Here is a 10,839-nt window from a genome sequence, read left to right on the forward strand (position 1 = left end):
TAAATCTTCCTCAGGACTAACTAATTGGATATAGAACCCTTTCTTCTCTTTTCCTGGTAGTTTAAGTTTGATGAAGGATCTGGTCTCATAACCCCAGTTATGCTGCTCTCATCAAAGTCTAGACCTCAAGCACCTTGGAGGCCATGGTTACAACAGTGTGAATTGAAACATTCATTATTCAGGATTTGTTCAACACTTGTCAAACCACAAAGGTCTCACACATTCCTAGCCTAATGAAAAATGCACCTGGTTTCATAGGTTTGCTTGAGTAAGGTGTATATTTTTATATGGTCTTCACTGCCTAAATTATTAACATAGAGTTGCTGAATCCACTGTGTGCTAGGGGTTAGGTCAAGGAGTGTGTGTGTGTATTTGTGTGTGTGTGTGTGTGTGTGTGTGTGTGTGTATACAAATAGATGTATATATAAAGGTGTCTTCTGAAAGATATAGAAGCACATGGAAATTCATTCAGGTACCTGCCTCTTATGGCCAATGGCTCAATTCCACCTAGCTAGGATATTTTCCCTTGATTCCTTGAGATCTAAATATTCCAAAGCTCTGAGACAGACTATAAAGTTATTTTATGACCTGTGGCTCTGATGGGATTTGGCAGGAATTTCACAGGGGGAAAAGCAATCTAAAACTTAATTGCCATGCTCAGACACAATGTTTATCCACAGAAAGCTTTTCCCCCATCTTCCCCCACCCCACTATTTAAAGCTCTGGTTAAATCTGTTACAGTTGCAGTTTGGGCTTGTAGATCTTATGAGGGTGAAAAGACCAAAATCTTGTCCAAGGTCTGTCCAAATTCCTTCCTTTACAGATAAAGAAACTGAGGCTCAAAAAGTTTAAATGACTTGTTAAAGCGCATGCACACACACACACACACTCATATAGCAAGTAGCAAAAATAGAATTTGAACCCACAGCACAGAGCTGCTGGATGACTTTCAAGAGTCAATTAATTTTTAAATTTTCAGCAGAAGCATTTGCACCTCGGTAATCAGTAATCACTGCAATCCAGGGCTTCATTTATTGTTTTGTTAGTTGTTTAGACTTAAGACTGTGGTAAATAAAATGTTAATATTGCCTATAAAACTTTAAAGTTTGTTGAACAGCTTCTTTCTTTCTTTCTTTCTTTCTTTCTTTCTTTCTTTCTTTCTTTCTTTCTTTCTTTCTTTCTTTCTCTCTCTCTCTCTTCCTTCCTTCCTTCCTTCCTTCCTTCTTTCTTTCTTTCTTTCTTTCTTTCTTTCTTTCTTTCTTTTTTAGAGCATATGTTAAACATTTACTGTCATACCACTGACCTAGATTCTCTGACTCCAAATACAGGAGTCTTTATAATACAATATACTTGCCTCTAAAAAGTGTCTTCCAACTCTAGAAATATATAATTCTATTGTAACTGGCCTTCTAGCAAAGTTTTTACTGACTGCTCTGTGAAGGGATTTAAGTTATAGTCATAAAATTCCTAGGTGTTGGATGCGTGGTTGGTGGTGGGTCTCCTTTGCTTATACTTAGGTTGGCCATGTTCTGATTAATTAGTGTTATAATTAGCAATAATACTGCCATGTTATAATGAAAAGGCAAGAAAAGTGGGATTTTTGCCATGAGGTTGTCATGAAATAAATTTGCTGAAATTGTATACACTGAAATTTTTGATGTGCCGACCACATTAGTGCCTAGGGACTTTCCCTTTTTTTTCCTGGTAAGGAAGAAAAAAGATCTGTTTCTCTAGTAGGTGCCAGATTTCTCTGAATTCTGCCTCTAGGAGGCTACAAGTTACTTCTAGAGCTGCTGCTCCCAGGGGCAGGTAAATGAGTAGATGCCTAGATATAGAACTTAGCTGAAGAAAGTGTTCCCACTTTAATATATGATTATTCTGATGTTTCTGCTAATAAATATATCTGAGAAATCATAGTCAAAGAAGCATTTTAATTGAATGGTAGAGTGTCATGGTCTTAGAGTGAAGTGTGTGAGTCAATTACTTCAAAGGATGATCAAATTGTAAATAATATCCAACAGTTCCTCCTTTAAGAATCCCAAACTGACATGATAGATTGACTGCTTTTCTAGCATTGATATGTTAACTTGAACAAACACATATACATATACATATACATATACACACACTTATGATATCTGTCTGTAGATTCCCATCCAAGAAAGTAAGAGAAAAAAAGAATGAAAGAGAGAAAAGAAAGAAAAAGAAAGGAAGAAGAGAAGAAAGGAAGGAAAGAAGGAAAAGGAAGGAAGGAAGAGAAAGGGAGAGAGGGAAAGAAAGAAAAAATTAAGAAGGCAAAAAAGGAAGAAAAGAAAGGAAAGAAGATCTGTTAAGGAAAACATTCTGAAACCAGTACAGAGATTATGTCAACTTGTCTCTAAAAGCAACTCAATGAATGCTTATTGACTATTTTTATAGTCTGGAAATGCATATAAGTTCTGTTCTGTTCCTATTGGTGCCACTATCAGTCTAGGATTCATCAGAATTACATTGTTCCTCCCAAACCCCTATATTTCCTAGGAGCCAGAGCCTTGACTTTTTATTCCAAGGTTTTAAACCATTTTGCAAACTTTGTTTCTGTAAGAATTGTGTCACTATGTACTGAAGGGAAGGAGTTCAAAACTGTCTTTAGGACTATGCTGGTGGGAAATTTGAGATTCGAGAATTTTCTCCGAAAAAAATAATACTAAAAAGAGGAGTTATTCACCACAGGATTATAACTATACTGAAATACACTGAAGCATCCATCCAAAGGAGTCTTCATGGCATAGTGGAAAGGCTGTGGACATTAGCCATCAGTGTTATCTTCAAGTCATTTCAAGCTTTAATTTATTTATCTAAAAATGATGAAACTATATTAGATATCCTTTAAGGTCTTTTCTTGCTCTAAATCTATAATCCTATTTTATTCATATAGATACTCTATTCCTCAGTAACCAGTCTTTGTGTGTTGTGTTGGCCAAAGAATTTCCTTACTTAGTAATACCCTAGTAAGGCAGTCTTCTCCTCACTTAGAGTAATCCTTAAATGACCCACACAGAATTTGTCACCAGAACTGTTCTTAGAGTCTTTCCAACTTGGCCTAAATAAATCTCTATCTTCTCATCATAACCTTTGGAAATTATGGTCATCTTGGACTCTTAATCTATGATCATAGGAATGATCATAGATTACCACAATAAGATGCCTGGGATAGCTATGGTTCTTTAGAATTTTAGCAGAGGATTCATGTAATAGTTCTATATTATGGGTTAAGTCAGTTTTATGGTCTAATCTGGGAAACCAATCACCCTTTATAACTAACACAGTTGTTCCATTCACTCTGGAATTCCCACTTTGCTTCAGGTAATATACAGCTTCAAAACTCCCCCTCCCCCATTGCACCCTAATCAGGTCCTATTTGTCTATTTTTGCTAACAAACTTGAAACTATGAATCAAAAAGAAAAACCATTAATTGAGATAGACTAGTAAAATACAAAAATATAAAGGAGTCAAACAATATAATCTATCAGTTTCTCAAATGAGTATAATCACTCATAGATAGATACATACATGTTAATGAAGAAGTTCTTAAGAACTTTTCACTAAGCATCTCCAGAATATTGATGTTACTTTCCTTCTTCATATATATATTTTCTTTATATTTTAGCTATTTATAGACATTATCTTTGTAGTAACTTGATTAACATATTGCTACATCTATAATTGATCATCATAAGTTTTATTACTTTGGAGTTCTAGCCATGAATATTTTTAAAAATTCCTATTAGGGATTTATTTCCATTACATTTGTTTCATAATTTTATTAATTGGTGAATTTAAAAAATTGAGAATATAATTTCTCTGTTTACTTCTATCATTGTATTAGATGATCATTTGTTTGATAATATTTAATTGATAATATTTGATAATTGATAATAATATTTAATAATATAGACTGATAATTTGTAAGGAATTATTTCATACAGTTACTTTATTGAAGCACTGTCATTCATTTTTTATTTTCTAGTATTGTCTAAATTAAACCTATTTTTAAAAATGCGTTTATTCCTTTTATTCCTTTTTTTCATATTTCCATAGCTAATAATTCTGTTATTCAAACCAAGTAATAGTAAGAATTGTTATGTTATGAAAACAATGGATATCCTTGAACTAATTGAGAAAACTTTCAGAATTTCTTCATCTCAAATAATGTTACTTCTTTATTTTAGATAGATGTTTTTGATCATATTAAGGAAAGGGTCTTCAATTCCCATGCTTTCCAATTTTTAAAATTTAAATTAGCAGTGTATCTAAAGTTTCCCTTATCTATTTATATCATTATGAAATAATATAATTTTGTTCTTAATGAGATTAATTGCACAAATACTTTTATTTTGAAATATTGTATTTCTTACAGAACTCTAACTTAGTGATATTAAATATATTAATGGTCTCTTTGTTAATAGTTTTAAAAAATCTCTGCACCAATCAAAATTAGTGATGAAGGCCTCTAATTTTCTGTGTCTACTTTATATTTCATTTTGGTTATCAGAACTTTAATTATTTCATAAAGAGTTTGATGAAGAGCTTATCATATGAATCATTAGTACTTGAAAGATTTGATGTAATTCACTTATAAATCCATTTGAGCCACTTTTTTGACAGCTCATGAATAACTTGCTTAATTTCTCTAAGTTTAGATTGTTTAAGTTCTCTATTTTTCTTTGTAATTCCTTTTGTTTTCAGTCTTTTTCTTTGTGTTTTCAGAGGTATGTGTGTATGTGTTTGCATATATATTTTTTCTTTTTAAAAATTTTTGTTTATTTTATTCTGATCTAAGGAATCTCACAAACATCTATCTAACAGTAGAATTTACAAAAATTATTGCTCATGGAACTGCAAAGCTATTAAGTCCAACTTATTATTTCTTTTAAATTTATAATAAAATTATCATGAAATTAATGAAATAAATTATCTAAAATATTCTTGAGAGTTCATTTTTGATTCCTTTTCAAGAGATAATTGAATATGCTGTATTTCTAGCATATTTGAGCAGTTTTCTCTGGTAATTTCTTGAAATATGATGTTTAGGAACTTTTTTTTAAATCATGGCTTTCAGGTAGTACAATTTTGAAATTATCTCTCCTCAATCTATTTTCTAGGTCAGTTATTTTTTCCAATGAGACATTTCACATTTTCTTCTACTCCTTTTCATTCTTTGGACCTTCTTTTATTATGTCTCCACATCCTCAAATATAACTTTTAAGAAATTATTTTCTTCAGTAAGCTTTTTTTGCCTCATTTGCCATTTGATCAATTCTGGTTTTTTAGGCACTATTCTCTAGCATTTTTACAAAGTTATTGACTCTTCTTTCATAATTTCATTGCATTATTTTCATTAATTCTCCCAATTTTCCCTTTATCTCTCTTATTTGTTGAATAAAATGGATAAAATAGATGAAATCCGTTTTGAGTTCATTTCAAAATTTTCTTTTAAGTTTTGCATATAGTTGTTTGTCATTGTAGTCTTATTTGTGTCTTTATCTTTCCTATCCCCAAAATAACTTTTTATGGTCAGATTTGTTTGTTGTTGTTTGTTTACGTATATTTTGCTATAAAGTATTTGATAATAAAAAAATATTGGCTCTCTCCTAGCAAGGTAGTCCTATGAAGAAAGTAATGTACATTACAAAGTTAATGCCAGGACTTTGGCTTCTCCCATAGGTATAGAAGTGTAGAAAACTGAGTTGTTGAGGGTAGGACTAATATAATGAGTAGCCCTTAACCTCACTTGGAGACTTTCCAGGGAGCACTATTTCTATTGGTCATCTAATGGGAGATGGGCAACAAGCCCTATCTTTTACCTCCTCACCGTGTGACCACAAATGCATAGAGACTTGATTTCTTTTATCTTTTAATGTTTATTCTTTTCTAATCTTAGGTAAAATTATCTGATGAGAGAATAAACTGGGCTACAATCCTTTGAGCTTCAAAAATATCTGGAGGGCTACTACTAGAGGTTCCCTTAGCAATTTGAGTTAATAATAGGGGTCAATGGAATTGTAGCAGTAGTAGCTTTAACCAATGAGGACCCAATTCAGCAGAAGACTTGATCCAGTGACTGGTTTTTTGTTTTTGTTTTTGTTTTTTCAATTTCTTATCTTTAAAATGAGCTGGAGAAAGAAAAGGCAAATTACTCTAGTATCTGACAATAAAACCACCAATGAGGTCACAAAGTATCAGATATGACTAAAATGACTGAACAACAAAGTGATTCACCTGATGAAGAGAAAATGATGGTGGGTGAGGAAGGGGGAAGGACAAGTATGATAGCTATTGCAAAGTATTTCAAGGACTCTCATATGGAAAAAAGATTGGATTTCTTTTTACTGGTGCCCCAGAGGTAGAACCAGGAGTTATAGATAAAAGTTATAAAAAGGTTAATTTAAGCACCATGCAAGTGGAAATATTCCTAACAATTGGAACCATCCAAAAGTAGTACAGACTGCCCTTGGAGGGGGTGCATTTCTTCTCATTGTAAGTCTTCAAGCAAAGGCTGAATGATTCTTTTATGGAGAGAATATTTTTTCCAGTGTTCATTTGATTAAATGGATCAGAAATTTCTTTCACTTATTTGATTATGTGATTTGTTCTTAATTCTAGAAGGCAGAATGAAGAATAATTTATGGAAGTCAGAAAAAAGTGCAGTTTTCAATTTGGAATAAGGAAAATTTTCCTAATAAAAACCAAAATCAGTGGCCTCAAGTGTTAGAAATGTCCCTGTTACTTGAGATCTTCAAGTAATATTCATTTTTAGGTAGATTAGATAGCTTTTGAGGTCATTGATGACTTTGACTACTGTGATTATTTGGAATTCACAGAAAATTTTTCTTTTCTTTGCACCACTAGAGGGTGCTGAGAATAGGTTTATAATTCATAACCCTACCATATTCATTGTCTTACCTTGGGCTATTTCTCTAATGTACTGGGAAGGATCTGGGTCTGTGGAGTGAATTACTATATAAGTTAATAGTGACTAGGTAATCACTGTTTCTACATAAGAGACTTCTCAGGGTGCTGGCATAATCTGGTCTTCAACTTCAGGGGGATGGGGGATGTCTTCAGTGCTGTCATGCTGATCCCAGGGCAAGATAGTTCAGCTATATTGCTTTCTGAATCTTCAGTCTTTCTGCATATCCTTTCAAGCATTTCCTCTGGTTGTCTCATTTCTTTTCTGATTATTTCCTATAGAGCTCTTATTTAATTTATACCCTCTGCCCAGTCATGTACATGCAGAGATTTTGCCTATAGAGTTTTCTCAGAAATGCTTGACAGTACTTTTGTCTGACAGCTTACCTAAGTAAAAAATTAGGATTGACAAAATCAAACTTAATTTCTCTATGAGATAACAAGAAATAATTTTCAAAAGACAAGACTGGAAAATCAAAGAACACACACACACACACACACACATATGTATATATATATATATATATATATATATATATATATATATAGCAAATGAGCTGAAAAACAATTCAAGGTAAGATAATTTAAGAATCTCTGGACTACTTTCTTAAAAGATATCACTAAAATGATCCTGGTTATCATATTTCATGAAATCATTAAGGGAAATAGTTCTATCAGAAACAGAGGGCAAAACCAAAATAGAAAGCACTCATAGGTCATTTCTGAAAAGCAACCACAGAGGAAAATACCCAGGAATAAATATCATAGCCAAAGCCTAGTCTACAGGTCAAAGAAAAATAAACAGCCAAAAGAAGATTTCAAGTACAGAGGAGACAGTTTTAATTATACAAGATTTAGCAGCTACCACTAAAGGAAGGGAAATCAAAATCTCTAGTGAATACCTGCATAAAAGTTAAAATATTAGGGAAATCAAAATCTCTAGTGAATACCTGCATAAAAGTTAAAATATTAGTAGAGAAGCCAAAGAAACATCAAAAAAGATTACATATTATATATTTGTGCCAAATACGCAATTTTTTCAATATTAAGAAAATTATAAACCTAATGGATCACATTAATAAGAATAAAAGTCATCTAATTATAGCAACAGATAGAGAAAAAGCTCTTGAAATGATCCATTTCTATTACAAATATCAGAAAACAGGGATAAGCAAATATTTCTTACTGTATGTTTTTTTAGGTTTTTCGTAAGGCAAATGGGGTTAAGTGGCTTGCCCAAGGCCACACAGCTAGGTAATTATTAAGTGTCTGAGACCAGATTTGAACCCAGGTACTCCTGACTCCAGGGCCAGTGCTTTATCCACTACACCACCTAGCTTCCCCATTTTACGCCACCTAGCTGCCCCTTTCTTACTGTATTTTTAAAAAAAACTCTAAAGTCACCATTATATATAACAGGGATAAGTTAGAGGACTTTGCAATAATATCTGAATAAAGTGAGGGTGTTTAATATCACCATTCCTGTTTGATTTCATCCTAGAAATACTAATAGATCAGCAAAAAGAAATTGAGGGAGTAAGCATAGACAAAGAAGAAATAAAATCATATTTACAGAAGATATGACAGTTTACTTAGAGAACTCTAGGCAATCACTTAAAATTGAAACAACTTCAGCTAAGTATAAGGATTTAAAATAAAATCATGCATCAGCATTTCTGATTATTAGCAAAATGAATCAAGAAGTGGTTGAAGGAAAAACTTTAATTCAGAATTACTTTAAAATGTATAAAATACTTTGAAATATCTCTACCAACACATATAGAAGTATTAACAACAAAACACTTTCTTTCCTTTTTTAATTATTTATTATTTTTTACAATTCCCCCCATCTTACTTCCCCTCTCCCCACCCCCACACAGAAGTTAGTCTGCTAGTCTTTACATTGTTTCCAACACTGATCTAAATTGAATGTGATGAGAGAGAAATCATATCCTTAAGGAAGAAAAATAAAGTATTGTGCCAGACAGTTGCACTAATGGAATGAGCAAGTCCATTAAGGTTGATCATCACTTCCATGTTGCTATTAGAATGTACAATGTTCTTTTTGTTCTGCTCAACTGGCTCAGCATCAGTTCATGCAAATCTTTCCAATCCTGATCAGAACACCCTCCCCCAGCCCCGTGGCAGAGGGGGTGCTTGTGGTCATTCACAGACCAGGAGAACAGTCAGAGCTTCACACACTGATGTCCTTGTGGGGGTGTCCTGATTAAAACTCAAAAGCTCAAGAAGCACCCCAAAACCAGGCACAGGCTGGGGAAATGAGTAAGCAGAGAAAAAAGAGGAACACCATTGACAAATACTTTGTCTATGATCCCAAGAAGGCTCAAAATACTCAATCTGAAGATGAGGATGTACAAGGTTCTGCATCTAAAGACTCCAAGAAAAATAGAAGTTGGGTTCTGGCTTTAACAGAGCTCAGAAAAGATTTTGAAAATCAAGTAAGGGAGATAGAAGAAAAATTGGGAAAAGAAATGAGAGTGATGCAGGAAATACAAAACACTTTTTAACAAATAAAGTTAAGTAATTGGAAAAATATTAATTGCTGATGAGCAATATAATTAAGATGAACCTACATAATTAAGATGACAATATTACCTAAATAATTTTTTATTCAGTGCTATAGCAATTAACTACCAAAGGTTTGCTTTGTAGAACTAGAAAAAAAATAATGAATTTTTTCTCGAGGAATAAAAGGTAAAGAATATTAAGGAAAATTATGGAAAAAGGGGGGTCAGGGGAGGAAGGGAGCCTAATACTATTAGATTTCAACTATATAGTACAAAGCAGTAATCATCAAATTATTTACTACTGGTTAAAACAACAGAAAGATTGGGGCAGCTAGGTGGTGCAGTGGATAGAGCACCAGTCCTAGAGTCAGGAGTACCTGAGTTCAAAACCGACCTCAGACACTTAATCATTGCCTAGATGTGTGGCCTTCGGCAAGCCACTTAACCCCATTATCTTGCAAAAAAAAACTAAAAAAAAATAGAAAGATTAATTAGTAGATCAGATTAGGCACTATATATATATATGTATGTATGTATGTATGTATATAGAATAAATGAACCTAAAAGCCCAGTATTTGAAAAACCCAATGATTCTGCACATTGGGGCTAAAGACTCACTATTTAAGAAAAAAGATACTGAGAAAACTGGAAAGGAATAGGGCAGAAATTTAATCTAAACAAGCACCTCACACCATATATCAAGGTTAGTTGTCATGAATACATGACATATATATAAAAGGTAAAAAGTCACAAAATTATAAGGATAAGAGTCATTCTCTATTTATAAATAGCTAAAAGATATAAATGGGTATTTTTCAAAGGAAGAAAACCAATCTAACAAAGTTAATATGAAAATATACTCCAAAATATTTAAGAGAAATGCAAATTATAGCAGCATTGAGGTTCCATATAACACTCATCAAATAAAATTGACAAAAAAGGAAAATGACACATTTTGGAGAAGCTATGAGAAACTAGACACCTGAAGTCACTGTTTTCAAACTGTTTCTGTAAAGCATTTTGGAACTAGGCTCCTAAAGGCACTAAACTGTGCATATTTTTAAAATCATCATCATTGTGAGGTCAATATATTCCTGTTTTTTGTTTTTTTAGATTTTTCAAGGCAATGGGGTTAAATGGCTTGCCCAAGGCCACACAGCTAGGTAATTATTAAGTGTCTGAGACTGGATTTGAACCCAGGTACTCCTGACTCCAGGGCCAGTGTTTTATCCACTGCACCACCTAGCTGCCCTGAGGTCAATATAATCCAAAGAAATCAAAGAAAGGAGAAAAGGACCCATATGTACAGAAATATTTTAAACAGCACTTTGTGTACTTATTAAGAACTAAAAACTAAGG

This window comes from Macrotis lagotis, chromosome X (genome assembly GCF_037893015.1).
Source record: "Macrotis lagotis isolate mMagLag1 chromosome X, bilby.v1.9.chrom.fasta, whole genome shotgun sequence".
Taxonomy (NCBI): Eukaryota; Metazoa; Chordata; class Mammalia; order Peramelemorphia; family Peramelidae; genus Macrotis; species Macrotis lagotis.